At 43.5% G+C, this 19671-nt stretch overlaps 1 long non-coding RNA gene across 1 annotated transcript; it reads right to left on the reverse strand.

Moving 5' to 3' along the window:
• Positions 1-9453: 9453 nt before the first annotated feature.
• LOC124702442 lies at positions 9454-14672 on the reverse strand. The gene is made up of 6 exons (XR_007002474.1): positions 14594-14672; positions 13887-13944; positions 13604-13810; positions 10499-10565; positions 10323-10371; positions 9454-9755 (listed from the first exon to the last, which is right to left on the reverse strand). It is a non-coding gene; the product is annotated as an uncharacterized LOC124702442 (long non-coding RNA).
• Positions 14673-19671: the final 4999 nt, after the last annotated feature.

A 19671-nucleotide genomic window follows, 5' to 3' on the forward strand; every position in this document is an offset into this window, starting at 1 on the left:
TGATCTATCCGAATGATTTTAGAGGATGCAATACACTTTAGCTCTGGGCAAATACGAATTTAATTTCAATGGATACATAGTCAGATCGGACATACAATTTGATCGAATGGGTTTCATCTTTCAGGAAGACAGGAACAGTTGCACAACATGGCCACAAAAGAGGAAAGTAAAAAAAATCTGGTTCCGATCCGGCACGCATTCAGAACCCGGTTCGCATAGGAAAGATCTGGATTGGCAACCTGGACTGTTGGTGGTGAAGTGGTGATGGTGGTGAACGTATTTAAACTGCCAGTTTCCTGGTCTCAAAGTTTTCCTGTCGGGATACTCAACATGGTGATGCAGTCTCGCATAAAATGCGCATCTTGCCCTGCTGTACCTGACCAAATTTTTGCTCCGCCATAGCATGTGAGAATGTGACTAGTTTTGAACAGCTGATGCAATAGAAATGTAATACTATCGATTTCTGTTTTGTTTGAACTATGGTGTAAGATGCTGCTCGAATTTTCTACAAATTGAATATGAATTGAGTTTCAATAGCTACACAATCAGATTGGAGCGACATAAAGTTTGATCTGAACAAGCTTTGCTCTTCACGAACAATTACACAGAAGATTAACATTAAACGATGGGGGACTACAAGGTCAAGGTTACATTGCAGCTTGAATTTCCTGATACATTTCGGATTCTTGAGAGCTTTGCTTCCTCTTGCTTCAATCTGACGCGCATCAATATCCGGTTCTCATCGGAAAGATCTGGCTTGGCGACTTGGACCGCTGCTGCTGCTGCTGGCTCGCGGACTGCAGCGCCTGGCCGACCATGACGGCGCGCGAGGCACGCGACATGGGCGTGCCGCCGTCCAGCGCACGCTGGTAGGCCTCGTCGTCCTCCATGCTCCCGCCTCCCTCCAGCGCCAGGTGCACGAGGTGCCGCATGTCGTACGATGTCAGCTCGTGCTGGTCGGTGATCTCGGGACCGTCGGAGCGCGCCGCGAATCCTGACAGCTGCAGGTTACCCATCTCTTGCGCGAGCGCGCCGCCGCGGAACGGGCGCACGGAGAACTGGGCGCCGCACTCGTCCTCGTCGTCGTCGTCATCCTCGTATCCGGCGACGGTCTGCTGGTCCAGCAGGTTCCGCGCGCCGCTCAGGTCGAACTCCCCGAACTCCATGTCGCTCCCGCTCTCGTCATCCTCCTCCCATCCGAACTCCATGTCGCTCCCGCTCTCGTCGTCTTCCTCCTCCGACGAGTCCCACAAGTCTTCAGCGGGAACCTCGGCGAGCGAGACCAGCTTGCCGTGCTCGTTCGCGGCGGCCATGTCTGCTAGCTCTGCTTGCACGAACGGACGGGCTTGCAACGCCGATGAGGCGATGAGCACTGCGAGCGCGAGAGAACTTCAGAGCAGGGTTTGCTCGTTCTGTAGACATGGTGGCTCTTTATATAGGCCAGGTGATGGCGACGAAAACAAGAGGGAGTAGTAGAATGGGGGGTGCTGTACGCCGACCTGGTCGGTGCGGACCAGGCGCCGCACACCCCCCAGGCAGGTTGTTGGCCCGGCCCAACATTCTCACTCTTTCTTTTTTGGTTTCTTTTGCTTTTTTGTTTTTTCTGTTCAATTTTCTTTTTACGTTTTTTAAAAGCTGATTCTTTTAGACCCGATTTTAAAAATTATTTTAGTTTTTCTGAAATTTAAATATTTTTAAAATTTGAACATTTTTTAGATTGGAACAATTTTCAAATTGGAACAAATTTTAAATTGGAACAAATTTTAAAATTGAACAAAAAATTTAAAATTTATTATTTTTTATACATGAACAAATTTCGAATTTGAACAATTTTTTATTTGAACAATTTTCGTATTTGAACAAATTTTTTTTGAACAATTTTTTATTTGAACAATTTTCGAATTTGAATTTTCTCGAACAATTTTCGTTTTGAACACTTTTCAAAATTTGAACTTTTTCAAATTTAAACAATTTTTAAATTTGAATTTTCGATTTTGAACAAAAATAAAAATAAACAGAAAAGAAAGAAAACGGAAAAGGAAAACAGAAAACAGAAAAAAGAAAAAAGAAAAAAGAAAAAACAGAAACAGAAACAGAAAACGAAAAAAAGAAGATGATGAAAATGGGCCAGGCCCAATACCCGACCAGGGTGTGCGGTGCCTGGTAGGCACCGACCTGGTCGGTGTATAGGATTTCCGTAGTAGAATTCGACTCGGACGAGAAGTCCCGTACCGAAGGAAACATCGACAACTTCATGTAAAATCAGTAGGCTGTTTTTTTGGTGGATCCGCTAAAAAAACAGCCTACTATTTTTACATTAAAATCGGATTTAGTTTTTTTTTTTTGAAATAAATCGGATTTAGTTGTTGGTCGTTGAAGATCCGTGCTGCAGTTTAGACTTTCGTAAGAAATATGAAAACCAATTGCTAAAAAGTGTTGTCAAAGTGAGCACTCGGGTTCTGAGCCGTTGGATCCGTTTTGGATGGACCGATCCCATGCCGCGTCGGGCACCTTGCACCCTGACCAAATAGCACCTGGGCCAGATCAAATCCCACTTGTGTCCTACTCCCTCCATCCAAAATGCAAGGCATTTAATAATTGATAAAAGTTAATATTTTTAAATTTGATCAAATCTATACGTAAAAATATGAATATTTACAATACTAAATTAACATTAATAGATTCACCATAAAATTTATTTTTTAATATGCTTATTTAATATTGTAAATTTAAATATTTTTTTCTAAATATTTGATCAAAGCTAGTAAGATTTGACTTTTGACCAATCTTTAGACGCCTTGCATTTTAGAACGAAGGGAGTTCGTGGTACGTGTTGTGGAGCGAGCGGTTTGAATCCCACCACATCCTTCTCTCCCGACGAGCCATTCCGCATATCTCCGCTTCGGCAGTCACATCCATCTATAGATTTTATCCTTGTTTTATTTTTATTTTATCTTCTTTAACAGACTGTGAACCCATACAATGAGGATCCAAATGCAAAGGAATTCAGCGTAACTTTTGAGAACAAACTCACGACTGTTAAGGATCCATATGCAAAGGAATTAGCTACAATTTCACGACAATGGCAAGGAGAACGGATTTTACCAAAATATAGTGATGGAATACTCGCAGTAATATTTTTTCAAGATAGATCAATTCACCACATATGAAACTGAAGTTTCTCTAAAACTGAATATTTGTACTGTAGTAATTTCTCTAAAACTGAAGTATAGTACATTCTTGAGGTAACAGTTCAGGAACGAGCTCTTCGGGGAGGACGGCGAGCTTGTCCAGGGAGTAGAGGAGCTCGCCGTCACAGCAGCCGGCGGCGCAGTGGCGCAGGGAGGAGGTTGAGCCATCAAGGACAATGACGAGCTCGGTAGCATGGCCGCGAGCAGGCCAGCGGCGAGCGCGAGGAGTATTGATCGTATAATTGTTTGGGTGGAACAGTGTGACCCTCCTGGGTCACCGGGTACATGTTTATATTAGCAAGGAAAGGAGGGCCACCGGATACATGTTTATATTAGCAAGGAATAAGCCCTCGCAGGGTAATACTAATACATGGTTGGATATGTATACGTGTGGTGTACTACATCATCTCGTATACGTATAGGATTACATGTCTAATACCCCTTAATCTAGACCTAGGAGAGGTGTAGATTAAAACTCATCTAGTTTCTTAGTGCATAAAGTTTTGGTTAAACCATTAGCAATCTGATCCTTACTAGAGATTGAACCTGATAGCAAGCTATTGCGAGCAACTCGTTCACGAATAAAAGCAAAATCAATCTCAATATGCTAAGTTCGAGCATGAAAAACTGGATTAGCTCACAGGTAGGTAGCACCAAGATTATCACACCATAGACATCATAGACATGGCCTTTCCGTAAGTGATACTCCAAGTTCCCGAACAAGAGCTTCGACCCATATGAGCTCATCAGTTGCATTAGGAAGCGCTTTGTATTCAGCCTCCGTACTAGAATGAGAGACAGTGGGTTGTTTTCTGGCACTCCAAAAAATCAGATTGGGACCAAAAAATTATAGCAAAACCTCCAGTAGAGCGAGCGACGATCATCTAAGTCACCTGCCCAGTCGTCATCAGAGTAGGCACCAAGGAGAATAGAGGAAGACCGTTGAAAAGTTAACCCCACTCGCCGAGTGCCATGAATGTACCTCAAAATCCTCTTAATAGCAATCCAGTGTGCAGTTGTTGGGGCATAAAGATATTGACATATTTTATTAACTGAGAAGGAAAGGTCAGGTCGAGTCAGTGTCAAGTACTATAGAGCACCAACTATAATCCTGTAACGAGAAATATCCTCAGAGCCAAGAGGTGTGCCATTCGTCAAGGCCAATGTGTCAGTAGTTGATAATGGTGTAGGACATGGCGTGCAAGAACTCATACCAACACGTGTCAACAAATTAGTAGCATATTTTTCCTGAGTTAACAATAAACTTGTGTCCTGCTTGTGAACCTCCAGACCTAAAAAATAATGAAGATCTCCAAGATCCTTAAGAGCAAACTCAGAACTCAAATGATGAAGAAAGAGCTGAGATCGCTGCATCCGAGGAACTGATCACAATAATGTCATCACCATAAATAATTATTTGGGTGGAACATTGTGACCCTCCTGAGCCACCGGGTACGTGTTTATATTAGCAAGGAATCACTCCTCGCAGGGTAATACAGGGTTGGATACGTATACGTGTGGTAGTGTACTACACCATCTCGTATATGTATAGGATTACATGTCTAATAAAGAGCAGCGGTGCGGACATCTCTCTATATTTCCCCCCTCCCCGCTCTAAGCCATCTACAGTGTTTCTTGGTTCTCTTCTTCCTTCGGCCGGGCCGCCGACAGCCGCTCCGCCGGAATAGCCGGCCGGAGCTGGCCTAGGTTAGGCGCCGGTGTAGTTTAGGAGTAGATCTTTAGGTTTTCTTGGTTTCTGGCTCTATGCCGTTGTTTGGTTTGCTTAGTAGTGGAGGCCGTGCCTTGGATCGCCGTTGCCAGATCCAGAAGGTTCTAGGGTTGTATCTTGCTCTGCTTCTGCTCCTGTGGCTGGAGCAAAACTGGAGGAAGAGCGACGCCGTCCTCCCCAATAAAGTGGTGGCTCCAGGCGCTGCCAATCCAAGATGCTCCTGCAGCGTTTTTGCTCTCCTGTCCGGCCATGGTGGCGAGGGGGAGGGCAAGTTCTGTGCGGTGCAGCTCGTTGCTGCCTCTCTCCTGGCCGGCCATGGTGGCGAGGAGGAGTTGAGGCTTGCAGGAGCTCTGGATCTGGATGGCTGTCCCTGGCTTCTTCCAAGCTGCGGGAGATGGAGCGGAGTTCCGGGTCAATATTCCCTGGCCTGCCGTGGAGGCGAGGAGGGAAGTGGCCGCGGCGTCTCTGTTCTCCGCCTTCTGCAGCGTCGGCTGCCTGAGAGGTGCTATGGAGCTGCTTTCCTAGGGCTCCCTCGAGCGTCACACACGGCGTCTCTCGACACCGTGATCCTTGGCCGGCATGGCGGCCCAACTTCAACCTCCTGTGTGGAGGTTCTCTCTCGTGTCGACCGCCGGAGCTCGGCGCTACTTCATCACCAAGTGGTTCGTCCCCGGAGATGGAGAAGCGACCGGCGGATGCGATGCGGCGTCGGAAGCGTGCTGTCGAGCATCTTGGCACCGGAACTCGACGTCTCCGTCTTGAGTTCGCCGGCGATCTGTGGCGGCGCCACCCTTGGACTTGATTGCGTCTTTACCTTTCTTTCTAGGGTGTTTTTTGCACATTTAGAGGCCCTTTCTTCAAATTACAGGTTTCTCAGTGCAAGAGTTGTAAAAGGGTTTCTTTGTAATATGTACCTGCCACATGTGATGAATGGAAGCGTCGCTGGGGTCTTCTAGGCCCTGGTCCCTTGTTCAAAAAAAAAAAAAAGAGCAGCGGTGCAGCGGAGGACCAGCAGCGAAGAGGGAGGAGCTCGTGGCTGATGGCGTGGTGCACACGCGGCGCAGCGAGGCATGCACGTGGAGCAAAGGAGGAGCAGCGAGGCACGCACGCGTAGCGGAGGACCAGCAACACAGCACCGCAAGGGAGGAGCTCGTGGTCGACGATGTGGTGCTGCTAGCCGGCTAACGGTGTGCGTGCGGCGCAGCGAGGCACGCATGCGGTGCAGAGAGCAGCCGGCGGCGAGCGAGGCGAACTGATGTCATATTTAGAAGGGTTCATATTTGCTAATACTTTAGGCAGCGCGCTGGCCAACCTATAGATTCTAAAAATATTCTGATTGTAGCAGGCATGTATTGTGTGCACCGATCAGCCAATGTTATCTATGTTAAGCAGCAGAAAGATATTATCATTCTACATACGTAAGTCAGAACAAAATCATCGACACAGATAAGAGGATCGATCAGCCGCAGAAATTCAATTCGGCTTCTAGTGTGTATGCTCCCTCCACCCAAAAAACAATTTTAATAAATAATTTCGCTTGTAAACCTCGATAATCTATGTGAGTTTATACAATTTCCTGAAAAAATGATACATTTTTTTGTGGTCGATATAAAAATGACAAAACACGTCTCACAAAAAGTCGTATTTTTAGGATTAAAATTTGTGCTAATTCCATAACTTGGGTACGCTGGGCAAGCCTAGACGCAGTGACTCAGCTGTCTGGTTGATCTTTTCATTTGATTCAGTCAGGACTATGAAATCGTCCAAGTGCTTGGTCACTTCTTTAAGCTACTTGTCCTTATTCAGCTGTTTGAGATGGCACTCTTCAGACAGCTTCTTCTCCTTAAGCTCGTCATAGTTGTCATCTTTCATTAGCTTCTTCTCTGACTGCTGCATATACCTAATGGCCTGTGTTGCAGCAGCATTCTCTGCAGGACAGTGATACGTAGTGTTGGCGAGATGGCGTGTCAATGTGTAGTACATGAAGGTGGCACCAGTTTGGCTTGAGCAGCCACGCCAGTCTTGTACTTCGGCCAGGGCGGGTGTTGTTTCTTCGGCACTGTCTCGCGCATGACCATGGCTGGAATCTCGACAACACCCATGCGAATGGCTGGTGAGATGCAGCAGAGATAATAATAATTAGGCTATAGCAGACATACACAGAATCATTCGGGTATAAACGACTCATTTCGTATGATGAGAAAGGTTAGTAACATCATGAAGTTTGAAGAATAAGTTTAGGAAAAGGGTAGTACGATTACTAATCGCGAATGTAAATGAACACGCGGAGACAGGAGATAAATAATCTGAAGTTATTATGGGCACCACATGGAATCTGATAATTTATCTGATAACTTTGGGAAGATAATGGAGCCCAGAAGTTGCCTCCACCCAGTGCCATTATTTTTTGTTTGGCATACCCATCTCATTTATGTATGACATGCATAATATTCAAAGAGCACACATACAAACTTCAGGACGTTGAAGAAAATTTGATTACATCTAAGCTAAAAAAAAGCATACAACTTATAGATAATCTAATGGGAGCAGATTGGAAACAGGTTGACTGCATGGTCAGGGGCAGAGTTTTAGCCGTCTAGCACTGTCTAAAAGATGAGGTAGGCACTGAGAGCATATCCGGTAACAAATAAGGCTAAGCCTAAGCACTGTAAAAGATAAGGTATGTTGAGCGGAACCAGTCCCTTTTATCCATACTAGATGATCCGTTGCGCTACCGCGGAAATGGCAAAATTAAGTCAGGAATTAAATTATAGGTTTTAGCTTATTTTAGTATTAAGAATTAGTTTAAAATTTAACTAATTTACTATCTTCCAGAGACACCATTCCATCGAGGTACTACGGTAAGATATGACAATTTAGTACGATTTCACACCGCTTCTTTTCAGCTTTTATGCTTTCTCATAAGCTCTCCCACCAAATTATGGTTGTTGTATCTGAAGAGGTACTATCATAAAAGAGGTATAAAAGAACAATTACTAATTTCAAGAAGAATGTTTCTACTTATTGTGATTCAAGATTTTGAGTCCTTTAACCGATACCACGGGAACCAGAAACTATTACAAAAGTTTGCCCCTCGTAAACAAATTCCACCACTATTCTCGGCTGATATCACCCATCCCATCACGATTTGCTTTAGCGGTCCAGTCTCTTCCTCTTAACCTATGTAACTAACCCTCCACCTTGATAAGCTACACCTCCCTCCATTCCCTCCACACCAACTAATTCGCTAACCAAGTACTCTGTCGCGGCCATCCACGCCATCAACCATCCAATGCTCGCCCCAAGATTTACCTAACACTTGATAGAGGACAAAATAGATTAAACATTTCAGAATCCTAAGACAATATGTTGTTATTCCAAAATCCAAACACGACACATTTAGAGAAATGGTAGGAAATCTTAAAGAAATGTATTTCAGAAATAACAATAATGCAATCTGGTAGAAAGCCATCAATACCATTAGAAAACAAAATGTACACTTTCCAGATTAAGATAGGGTAACTTCATGATGTTAGCATCGTAAAAATACAATTTCACTTATCGTGAACCTAAATTAAATGTCCATTTGAATATACTACAATTCAACTTTTCACAAGTAAATAAATACAATGATAATAAGAAAATAAAGGTATCACATATACGAAAGACCTCTAAACCAACTACCGAAATTCCTTGCATTTGTCTCCTTTTCTTGAGACATAAAATGCAATGCACGTTGTTGTCACCCAAGGTACCGGTCATATGATTGCTAAAGTGCTAATGACAAAAGAAATTCCAGGTGGCATAGCAACTCTATGTTTTTACTGGGAGTATATGAGACTAATAAAATTGCCAAAAAATTCTTATAGAGAAACAACCAAATATGTACAGAAACTATGCACTGAAACTTACTCAGAGCACTGAAACCTAGTGTAAAAATAAGAACTAAACAATAGAACGGGATATTCACTTTGGCTCATAGGAGCATTTGCTCTCATTATGTGAATCAACATTTCGAAGTGTCAAAAAATTCTAAAATAAAATTTTACATGTACATCTACACATTTTATGTTCATTCACAAGTTTTCAAAAAAAAACTAAAAAAATTTGTGGCTCCTGTAAAAAGACAAATTTTGATGCTATAACATGACTACGTACAGGACATTTTTTTTGTCTTTTTTGTACACGCCACATAAAATGTTGTTTCTCCACGAAAACTTGTGCACTAACATAGAATGTCATGATGTACAGCAAAAAAATTATGTCAGAATTTTTTTTCATTTTTAAAATTATTTTTTAATTATTTTGTATAATGGGAGCATTTGCTCCTATGAGCCAAAACGCCTCCTCCCAATAGAACCCATCTTTTTGCACTAAAACTTACTGGCTAGCGAGACAGCAGAAACTCTTTCACTACGTTGGCATTGGTAAGGAAGTAGCATTTGATCAGTTTCACCACTGAAGTGTCATTTCTTACTTGTTCAAAGGCATAGCCAGTTAAGAAATGCCCCATAACTGTGAGCACGATATAAATGGGTAAAACCTTACTGTTAGGAGTACATGTAGAGTTAAGAAATGTATAACTACATGGAACACCTTGTAGAGTTCCGACTCATTGCTCACCATTATAGAACAGATGATAGAACTGGTACATTTTTTGTACATCGGGGTGATCATGAAGTCACCGGTAGCAATATACGTCATACAACATAGGATAGAAATCAAAGTTGGCAGCCTAGTTACATATATACAAATATCAGTAATTCTAGGCACGAGTGCGGAGTGCTGCTCCATTCTATGTCAAGGAACTCCTTCCATTTTCACAGCCTGTCTTCCTGCGGTAAAGCAGCCTTGTGTTAGTGAGAAGAGGAATTGCTTCTTCCTCTTTTTAGTTGCCTTCTCTATCTCTTGGACAATCATAAATACTTACGAAAAATAAATTACAGGTACATAATATATAAATCAAGAACAAAAAGTAGAGAAATCATCCAAAATAAAGATGCACTGACCATGATTGGTGCATTCTAAGATTTAAGAGCCTAATGGCAAGAAGAGGACACGACATTGACCTGCATGATCATTCTCTTCAAAATAAATTTTTGGGTGGTAGAGTAAGACCATATGTTATGCAGTGAAAAGGCTGGAAAAAGAAATATTTTCCATCAGATCCTTACACTGCTCCAATAAGAGTCAATGTATACACCCCTACACATTTACTTTTCTACCTAATAGAAAAGCCAAGACCGTGAGTTTTTTACTCACGAAAACCCAACTTGATCGTCTTTATAATGTCATTACAGTAAAAAAAAATCTAAAATAAAAGAGAATAGCTTGCCAGATACATGCTAAGAAAAATGTATGTACTTATCATTCATGGCTAAAAGAATGTCCAGGCGACTGACCTAGTGAAGAGCCTAATTGGCAACTGAGGTAAATTCTTGATATAAAGGTCTGCAAAAGATTCAAAAAGGGGTTAAACTTCCCATGATCAAACATGGCAGAAACACAATAGCTTTTGTTGCATATCTGGATGTACCAATAGATCATTAACATTAGAGTAATCAGCTAGAAAACGAACCTCCAGACCATATGAAGACTAACGTCCAGCAATAACTTCAATAACAGGACCCTGACCAGAACCACACCTGTTTGAGAATTAGTCTTTAACTTTAATAGGTATGTGCCACACCTCCTGCATCTAAAATCGCGCAAATGACGGAGGCTAACCATAAGGTTTGGCTTATTTCTGTATCGGAGGTGTATCGGAGGTTGGAGCGGAGCTCTTGACGGGGCGTGTTACCGCGTTGCTCACTGTAAGCGTTGGTTTATTTCAATACCGGAGGCTCGAGAGCGTGTAGCTCTTTCGATCGCGGCCCACTTTCTATCACTCGAGTGCTAAGCAATTTCTTATTTCGTCAGTTGCACAGTTTCCTCTTCCTCTTTCAACCTCTTAGACATACTCGTAAAGTAGAGCATTGGAGCTACTCGCAGTTGACTTTGCCGGATTGCATAACAACTTCAATTTTTGGTCAATTGATTGCATAGCAACTTAAGACTTTTAACAATCGATGGTAACGAAATATTAGAATCTCATAAGGTTTGGCTTATTTCAGTACCCGAGGTTGGAGCGGAGCCCTTCCATCGAGTGTAGTAGTATCTGACGGAGGCTCGGGAGCGTGAAGCGTAGCTCTTTCGATCGCCCCATCATCCCCATCATCGCAGTAGCAAAGGGGGGAGTATTAGGGTGAAATAACCATTTTTGCTACGTCGTTCTTACGTGTAAGGTACGACGGGAGGAAGGTTCACTAAAGCGAAAACACATTTAGGCAGCCGTTTTTTAAATTAGACGTAGAAAACAGAACTCTGTAAATTTGGAGTGGGCTTAGCAGTACTAAGACCGGAGGAGTCGGTGTACAGCTACGTGGCGAGGGAGGGGATGGGTCGGTGCATATAAAACCATCGTCTCCCACGGCCGCATCCATTCCCCCCACTCCGTTCCCCGCCACCACTCCCAAAATCGCCAAAAAACTCTCTTCCTCTAGGCCACTTCGCCTTTAGTGTAAGTTTCTTCTCGCGCGGATCCAGGAGAATTGGCGGCAACGGAAGCTGGGGGAAGAGTCGGCGGCGTGAAAGATGAGAGGAACCGCAAGGTCGCCGGTTTTGCTGGAGAGGAGGAGGTCGTTGGAGGCGAAGGTGGTGTTGAAGAATCCGCCACCAGCGCTGGTCCTTTGAGGGCCACCGTCGTGGACGCCCTTGGTGTCGGTGCGGCCACCATCGGGCCGGCCGGCATCGGTTTGGTTGTAGAGGAACCAACGGATCTAGCGGCGATTGAGTCGGCTACAGTAAAAGGTAACGGAGATGCGGGAGCATCCACTCTCGCCGGCATCGCTGTTGGTGCAGCCGTTATCAGGACGGCGGGCCAAGCGTCCAGCGAGGGCTCGCTGGTGAAGCCAGACATGCAAAAGGATGTATCTATTACGTGCGCATTTATTTGTTTTGGATTAGTCCGACTTATAGTAGATACCTCATTTTGCAAGTCTGGCTTCACCGTAGTAGATACCTCCTTTTGCATGTCTGGTTTCACCAGCGAGCCCTCGCCGGACGCTTGGCTTGCCGCCCCGATAACGGCTGCGCCAACAGCGACGCCGACAAGAGTGGATGTTCCCGCATCGCCGTCGCCTTTTACTGTAGACGATCCAATCACCGCTAGATCCGCCGGTTCCTCTACAACCGGACTGATGCTGGCCGGCCCGAACGTGTCCGCGTCCATGACGGTGGCCCTCAAAGGACCCGCGCTGGTGGCGGATTCTTCAACACCACCTTCGCCTCCAACGACCTCCTCCTCTCCAGCAAAACCGGCGACCTTGCGGTTCCTCTCATCTTCCACGCCGCCGACTCTTTCCCCAGCTTCCATCTCCGACGATTCTCCTGGATCCGCGCGAGAAGAAACCTACACTAAAGGCAAAGTGGCCGAGAGGGAGACTTTTTGGCGATTTTGGGAGTGGTAGGCGGGGAACGGAGTGGGGGGAATGGATGTGGCCGTGGGAGACGATGGTTTTATATGCGCCGACCCATCCGCTCCCTCGCGACGTAGTTGTACACATCAACGACCCCTCCGGTCTTAGTCCTACTAAGCCCACTCCAAATTTACAGCTATTTTCTGCGTCTAATTTAAAAAACGGTTGCCTAAATGTGTTTTCCCTTTGATGAACCTTCCTCCCGTCATACCTTACACGTAAGAACGATGTAGAAAAAAAATGGTTATTTCACCCTAGTAATCCCCCTTTGCTACTTCGATGATGGCAGCGATAGAAAGAGCTACACTTCATGCTCCCGAGCCTCCAGTATTGAAATTAACCAAGGTTTACGGAACACGATAACACATCCCGTCAGATACTACTACACTCGATGGAAGGGCTCCGCTCCAACCTCGGGTACTAAAATAAGACAAACCTTATGAGATTCTAATATTTCATTACCATCGATTGTTAAAAATCTTAAGTTGATATGCAATCAATTGACTAAAAATTGAAGTGCAATCTGCCAAAGTCAAGTGCGAGTAGCTCCAATGCTCTACTTTACGAGTATGTCTAAGAGGTTGAAAGAGGAAGAGGAAACTGTGCAACTAACGAAATAAGAAATCGCAACCATGTAACCATAATATTCCCCAGTTAGAGCTACATGCTCCCGAGCCTCCGGTATTGAAAATAAACCAACGCTTACGGTGAGCAACACGGTAACACGCCCCGTCAGATACTACTGTACTCGATGGAAGAGCTCCGCTCCAACCTCCGGTACAGAAATAAGCCAAACCTTATGGTTAGCCTCCGTCATTTGCGCGATTTTAGATGCTTGGTTTGTTTTAGCGCATGGCATGTAGTTCACAACTTTTGAATGCTTATTCACTTATTCAGTTACATCAATTCACAAAGATTTACCAAAAAATCATGTACCACCCAATTTTTGAGAGAAAAGAGGAAAAGACTCACAACTTCTGAATGCTTATTCACTTTTTCAGTTACATCAATTCACAAAGATTTACCAAAAAAATCATGTACCACCCAATTTTTGAGAGAAAAGAGGAAAAGACTAAACACCTTGTCAGGTACCAAAACAAGAGGATAGGGAAGCAAAACAAACAATTGAAATGAGCAGAGCTAGATCAAGAAAAAAAAACAGGAACCTGAGTAAGAAGACATACGAAGCCTTCGTACATATACAGAACAGAAGAAATCCCACGTGTATATTTACAACAAAGAAAAATTGTTACGCACGAATCAGAACCCTGCGAAGTGACAAATAGTAAACATGCATAACCGGGAGAAGATTTACCTGAAGCTAGCAACAACACATGTTTAGAAAGGTGTGGTAGATAATGAGAGAGTTTAACCTGCAAGGGGGAATTTAATCATACAACTTTGTACATTGGCACATGGTCTATACAACAGAACTGGGAGAAGATTTACCTGAAGCTAGCAACAACACATGTTTAGAAAGGCGTGGTAGATAATGAGAGAGTTTAACCTGCGGGGGGATTTAATCATACAACTTTGTACATTAGCACCTGGTCATATTACACATTGTAAACTATAATTGCAAAAATAGCACTCCATAGTTTACCACTTAGGTAAAATACTACATTTCCACAACTAAGCAGTTTTAAGCATAGACGAGTAAATGACCAGCTAATGATAATCAAAATGATCAACCTGAAACGCTTGGAAAAAGGAACAAAAATCATTCACCTCGCATTGCCATCCCAGGCCGATTTGAGATGCATTACGACAAAAATATTACCCATAGAATACCCACTGATTATTCGCTTGTAGAGCCAAAATCAAAATCGAAGCATCTTATTTAAAAGTGCAAAACAAGTTGATGTTTCTGGTTGCATGCCTACTGAATGATCTAATATACCGGAGGAATGGAAAGTTTACATAAAAGGGAAGAGTGCAAAATTTTATTTAGCACATGCCAAATGGGGTAAGAGCACACTCCACATGATGGATATATTTTTTTCTTTGGTGTTCTACTAAATCCAAAAAATCCTGGTGTAGATATATATATGATTTTCACACTTCCTCAAAAACATGTTCCCAGGGAAATGGCAGCAAAAAGTAGCAGTAAGCCAGCAGCTATTCACAAAACAATATGAGGGTCTCAAAGCCCTCACCTCAGAGGAAGAACACAATGCAGCCAAAAGGATAATTATTGGCAAGAAACCTGAACCAAAAATAGGACTCCTCTTTTACAACAGAAGGCAAGGAACCTGCAACCCAAAGAAGATGATGACATAATGGGCTAGCCAGGCCTAAGCCAAAAATTAGAATGCACTCTCACATGTCCCTACCATTTAGCTACTCACAGTGTCTGAGCATATTAAAAAATCACAGGACCACAATACCCAAGAATGTCCAAGCAATTCTTTTCCAGTCTGATTCGGACAAACTTGCGATCTGAAAATAAGACCACCTGTAATAAAACATAAGAAGCAATATGAGTAACATCATAAATGGTTACCTCAATCTCTCGCACCTAAATAGTTCATTCATAAAATACAATTTCTCACCGGTAAGTAATTTTACATATATACACAAGCAGTAATCCATTGTCTTCAAGTGAGATAGTAACTTTTCTCTTGTTCACCACTTACAAATCCAGACAACCGTGCCAATCATAACCTTCATCCAGAAAAGTATACAAATGTCAGGTCAACTCAAATCAAATTTCAGCTTGTTGTATTATATCCATTCTAATAGTTAACTGGCAGCAAAGTCCACACAGCATGACATCATGTTCAGATGTGTGCTTCCCCACATGTAGGTAAACAAATTTGACATCATGTTCTCCAGCGTGAGTGCGGCATCACCCAACAGGAGGTCGAAACAGCCTACTGCCAAATTCACACAAGTTGCAAGAGACTATTAGTAAATAAAAATCTAGCATCCTGAGCGGAGAGGCAGAGAGGAAGAGCCGGCTATGGTTTTCTCTGCTCACGTCCATGGCCGGGCAGATCCACCTTCTGAGAAGAAAAGACAAACCTTAGGAGATAGGATGGATGAGCAACAAGGCGTAGATCCATCGAGCGGCGCCATGGCCATCCTTCCGGGGTTCCTGGGGCGGCCCTCCTCGCGCTACTCACCAGGGTGAGCAGGTACCGAGGAGGTGGAGGATGCGCGACCCCAAGGGCTCCCTGTGCCGGCTCCCCTCAACGACCTAGCGGCGTGCACCACCGGCGGCTAGAGCCCGTGGCCAAGCACCACTGGCCACCAGGGCCCCACCTCCCACGAGCCATCGTACTGACGCCATCGGAGAGACCCGCCACAGCTCGGAGGAGGGCCCATGTGCGACCGGCTCCTCCTCAAGGCCAGCGCAACCAGAAGCCCATCGCTGCTCCTCCACCACCTACCCAGCGCCAACCCAAGAACGACCTCGCGCGAGGAGGACGGACTTGGGCGAGTCCGGCGGTGGCGAAAGTGCGGGGCGGCCGGCGGAGCTCTCCCTCCCTCCTCCTCTCGCATCCTCTCCAGCCATGGTTGCCGCCACCCAGGGCCCTCCCAAACGGCGCCAGAGCCCGCGGACAGCAGCGGCAGCTGCGCAACATTGGCATCTGCGCGAGGGCGGCTCCGGGACGGCAACGGTGGAGCCTGAATGAGAATAGGTAGTAACATCTATTATGGCTGATGTGTCATGTTCCTGTAACCTTAATCCAACCCAAGCATGCATCCTTCTCAGAGACACAGAAAACAAAATCTAATGCTCAACTGTTAACCAGCGCAATCTTGGTCTAAATAAACAAACAGCCAAGAAACAATGACGCCTTCTAAAGTGCAGCAACCTGTTATCAGCAGATAGACCCAATCATCATTCTTCCCCAATGAATCAGAAGACTAAGCAACCGCAAGGCCACCAGATTCTGAACTTCTTTTGAGGGAAACCGCATGCTTTATTAGTTAATCAAAACAGGGTTACAATCAGCCTCTAGGCTGTGAACTCAAAATGCCGGTGGCTCAATATCCCAAGTAAACAACCTTCCATCTATCGCCGCATACTTTGCGCAACAGTGGGTCGCCTGGTTAGTTTCATGGCGGGCAAACACGGTATTAGAATAAGAAAATAAACTTTCTAGCTCGCTAATCTCATCTAAGATAGGTTTGATAATCGAACGATCATCCCCTCGAAGATCACCCTGTTATAACCTCGGTCAGCTGCAAGGGCACAGGCATCTCGTAAAGCTAGAGCCTCAATAGTCAGAGTATCTGAAATCTCCTCATATGTTTTACACGTAGTGCCAAGGTAGGAAACATACATATTAAGTAATACTTGAAATAACCCTTGCTCTTTTAATTAGTAAGGGGAGCACATTTTTCAGGGGATCTTTAAGCAATCACATCATATAAAAATTCCCAATACAAATTTATTTGCTACAACTGAGATGCTCAAGAAAAAACTGTTTCGGAAAACAGATTTATTAAGGAGGTGTCTGGGAATGGGAGAAATATTAATTGTCAAAAGATATCAAAGAATACCTCTTCTCTTCAAAAGAAGTATGACATCACACAATGCATCCTCAAAATCACAACGGCATATGATCCCATCAAATAAATTCGAGAGGCTACTACCACATTACATAATGATTTTCTATTAAACACCGAACAAGACATATTAATGTTGGGTACTCAAAAGCAGTTTCATTACCTTAAATTCCTGAAGAATATTGTTGCCATGCAAAAAAATACAAAATTACTAAAGCTGTATAGGCCAACAAAATCATAGGGTAGTTGTACTTCCTTTGGGTGAATCATTTGGACCCTTAATGCACGTATGGGCACATAAAGGGAATCCAAGAGGGGCATACCATAATAGAAGGAAAGTGATGAAACAATGCAGGAACAAAAAGGAAACACCCAGGAAGGTTATATAGCCTTTTTAAAACAGCAAACCGAGCTCATCTTGGAACCAAACAAACTCACCAATCATAGTAACAATGATAGCTATCAAGAAGACACAAAATAATACACTTGGAGAAATAAAAGGTATGAACACAATCTATTAGTCGCACAAACAATAGTACAACACAATGCAACAGATAAATCAGCTGGAACACGAATTAATTACTTAACAGCAACTAACCAAAGATTCAATAAGGTTCACAGAGAAGGAGACTGTGCTAACCAGAGGAAGCTTGCAAAGATTTTTTTCAGCCACGGTATGTACATGACATATTTGGTGTCGGGGGGCCACCGTCTATTCTCCCATGAGAACCTTGCCAGTTGGAAGGAAGAACAGATGCACAACTTAGAGGCATGTGAGGAAAAGTCAACAAATACTAAGATAGCATCTCGTTCTTCCATTTGCTGTGCCGCCAGAGCTCCACACAGTGGAACGAGAAGGCCTGGGAGAGCACTGAGCAGGAGTGAGAGGTGGAACAGCACGAATAGCAGGCATAGGACTATAAGAGGGGAGGGAGAAGCGAAACAGCGGGAGGAGAAGGTGCAAGGGAGTGCCGAGGATGAGGAGGAGCGGTGGAACGAGAGCAAATTGGGAATGACACAGGCAACGCGAGAGGTGATGCGGCAGCTGCGACGGGAATTACGCGTTGAAGGATTTCTACCCTAGTTTTATAACAGCACACTCGGTAACAAATCCTAAGGGTGAGAGTCGCTCCGAGTCATGATCGGACGGTCGGGAAGCCAAAGTGCCCTGAGAAGCGCCCAAACACGAGCAAGGATGTGTTCATTACATGCTCACTTGCAGGGACCTATAATCCTCGAGTCCAACTGCTCCTTTGTTGTTCAAGAATTAGACAAACCGTGAGAGAAATTCTGGTGTCATCAATGTCGATGCCAACCAGCAGCAAGGTGAACCAGCCTCTTCTCCTGATATTGCTCCTGCTACACCGGTACACAGTTGTAATATGATTTTGTATGCGATTTGATTAATATGCTCATAATCATGTTTGTTCAACTCGATAAAACTGGTGATTTAAAATCTTTGTCACAAAATGAGTAGCCCAACACATCTAAAACATTTGGAACATCATTAAATGAGCTCACTATAAAAGTCAAAATAATTAGTGACACATAAAAGTCAAAATTATTATTTTTATTTCACAAAATATTCAGTTACTCAATCAGCTTGATCGTTATCACCCTGCATACACCATGTAAGACTGAAATGTACAATATATGAAATATTTAGGACAAGTAAAATAATGCCTCCCACAAATCTAAAATAGTATCAACAAGGACCAGAATTTTCTTCAAAGTTAGCTTTTGGATAACATTGTCACCTTCCAACCAAAATGAATTTGGTCAACAAACTTACACTTCTAATTGGATTTAGTTATGATGATCTCATTATGATTTCGCTTACAATGAATGCATTTCGTGTCCCGCCAAAAAACAACAACGTTATGAGTAGGAAAACCATATTTTGGGGAACCTGCATAGAAAAATAGACTAGACAAATCGTCTCAGAAAAATAATTTGTAACAAAAGGTAGCAGTGACCAAGAATAATAACGAAACATGCTCGGGAGATCCCCATAGAGAATACACGCATACGAGATTGAGGAAGTCCTTAGCAACCAACCATCCCCACTCGAGATTGATAACGGCTGAAGGCATACCTACCAATAAATCATTAGCATTATCAAACTTAAAAATATTCACAATATTCTCCATTTGGGCGAATTTCGGTTGCCATGATATCCATGAAGGTGACCATCTGCTTGTTCTTCTCTTCTTTTAACTGATCTTTACGGTTTATAAACCAGTTAAACCCGCTAATCCATTGGCAATGCAGGCCACCGGATAAGACATCAACATCGTCGTTTAAAATTTAACATCGCAAATAAATAGCATGAGCAATTTAGTGCGGAGCTAAAAGGAAGGATAATGAAATAAAACAAGCAAACAATCACATTCAGTGATGAAATGTCTCGTCTACTACATTCGAGCGTTTGCTTGTGTTGTTACATTATTTCCTTTTAAGCTCTACGGCAGATTCCAAATGCTATTTATTTGTGTTGTTACATTTTAAAGATTGATACTAATGCCTTATGCGGTAGCCCGCCATGCCAAGGAATTAGTGGTTTAACCTGTTCATAAACTGTGCAGGTCTGCTAAAAGACGAGAAGAGCAAACAGATAATTACTTTTATGGATATCCTGAAACCAAAGTTTGTCCTAATAGAGAACGTTGTGGATATTCTCAAATTTTCTGATGGATTTCTTGGTAGGTACGCTTTG

The sequence above is a fragment of the Lolium rigidum genome, chromosome 3 (assembly GCF_022539505.1).
Source record: "Lolium rigidum isolate FL_2022 chromosome 3, APGP_CSIRO_Lrig_0.1, whole genome shotgun sequence".
Lineage (NCBI taxonomy): Eukaryota > Viridiplantae > Streptophyta > Magnoliopsida > Poales > Poaceae > Lolium > Lolium rigidum.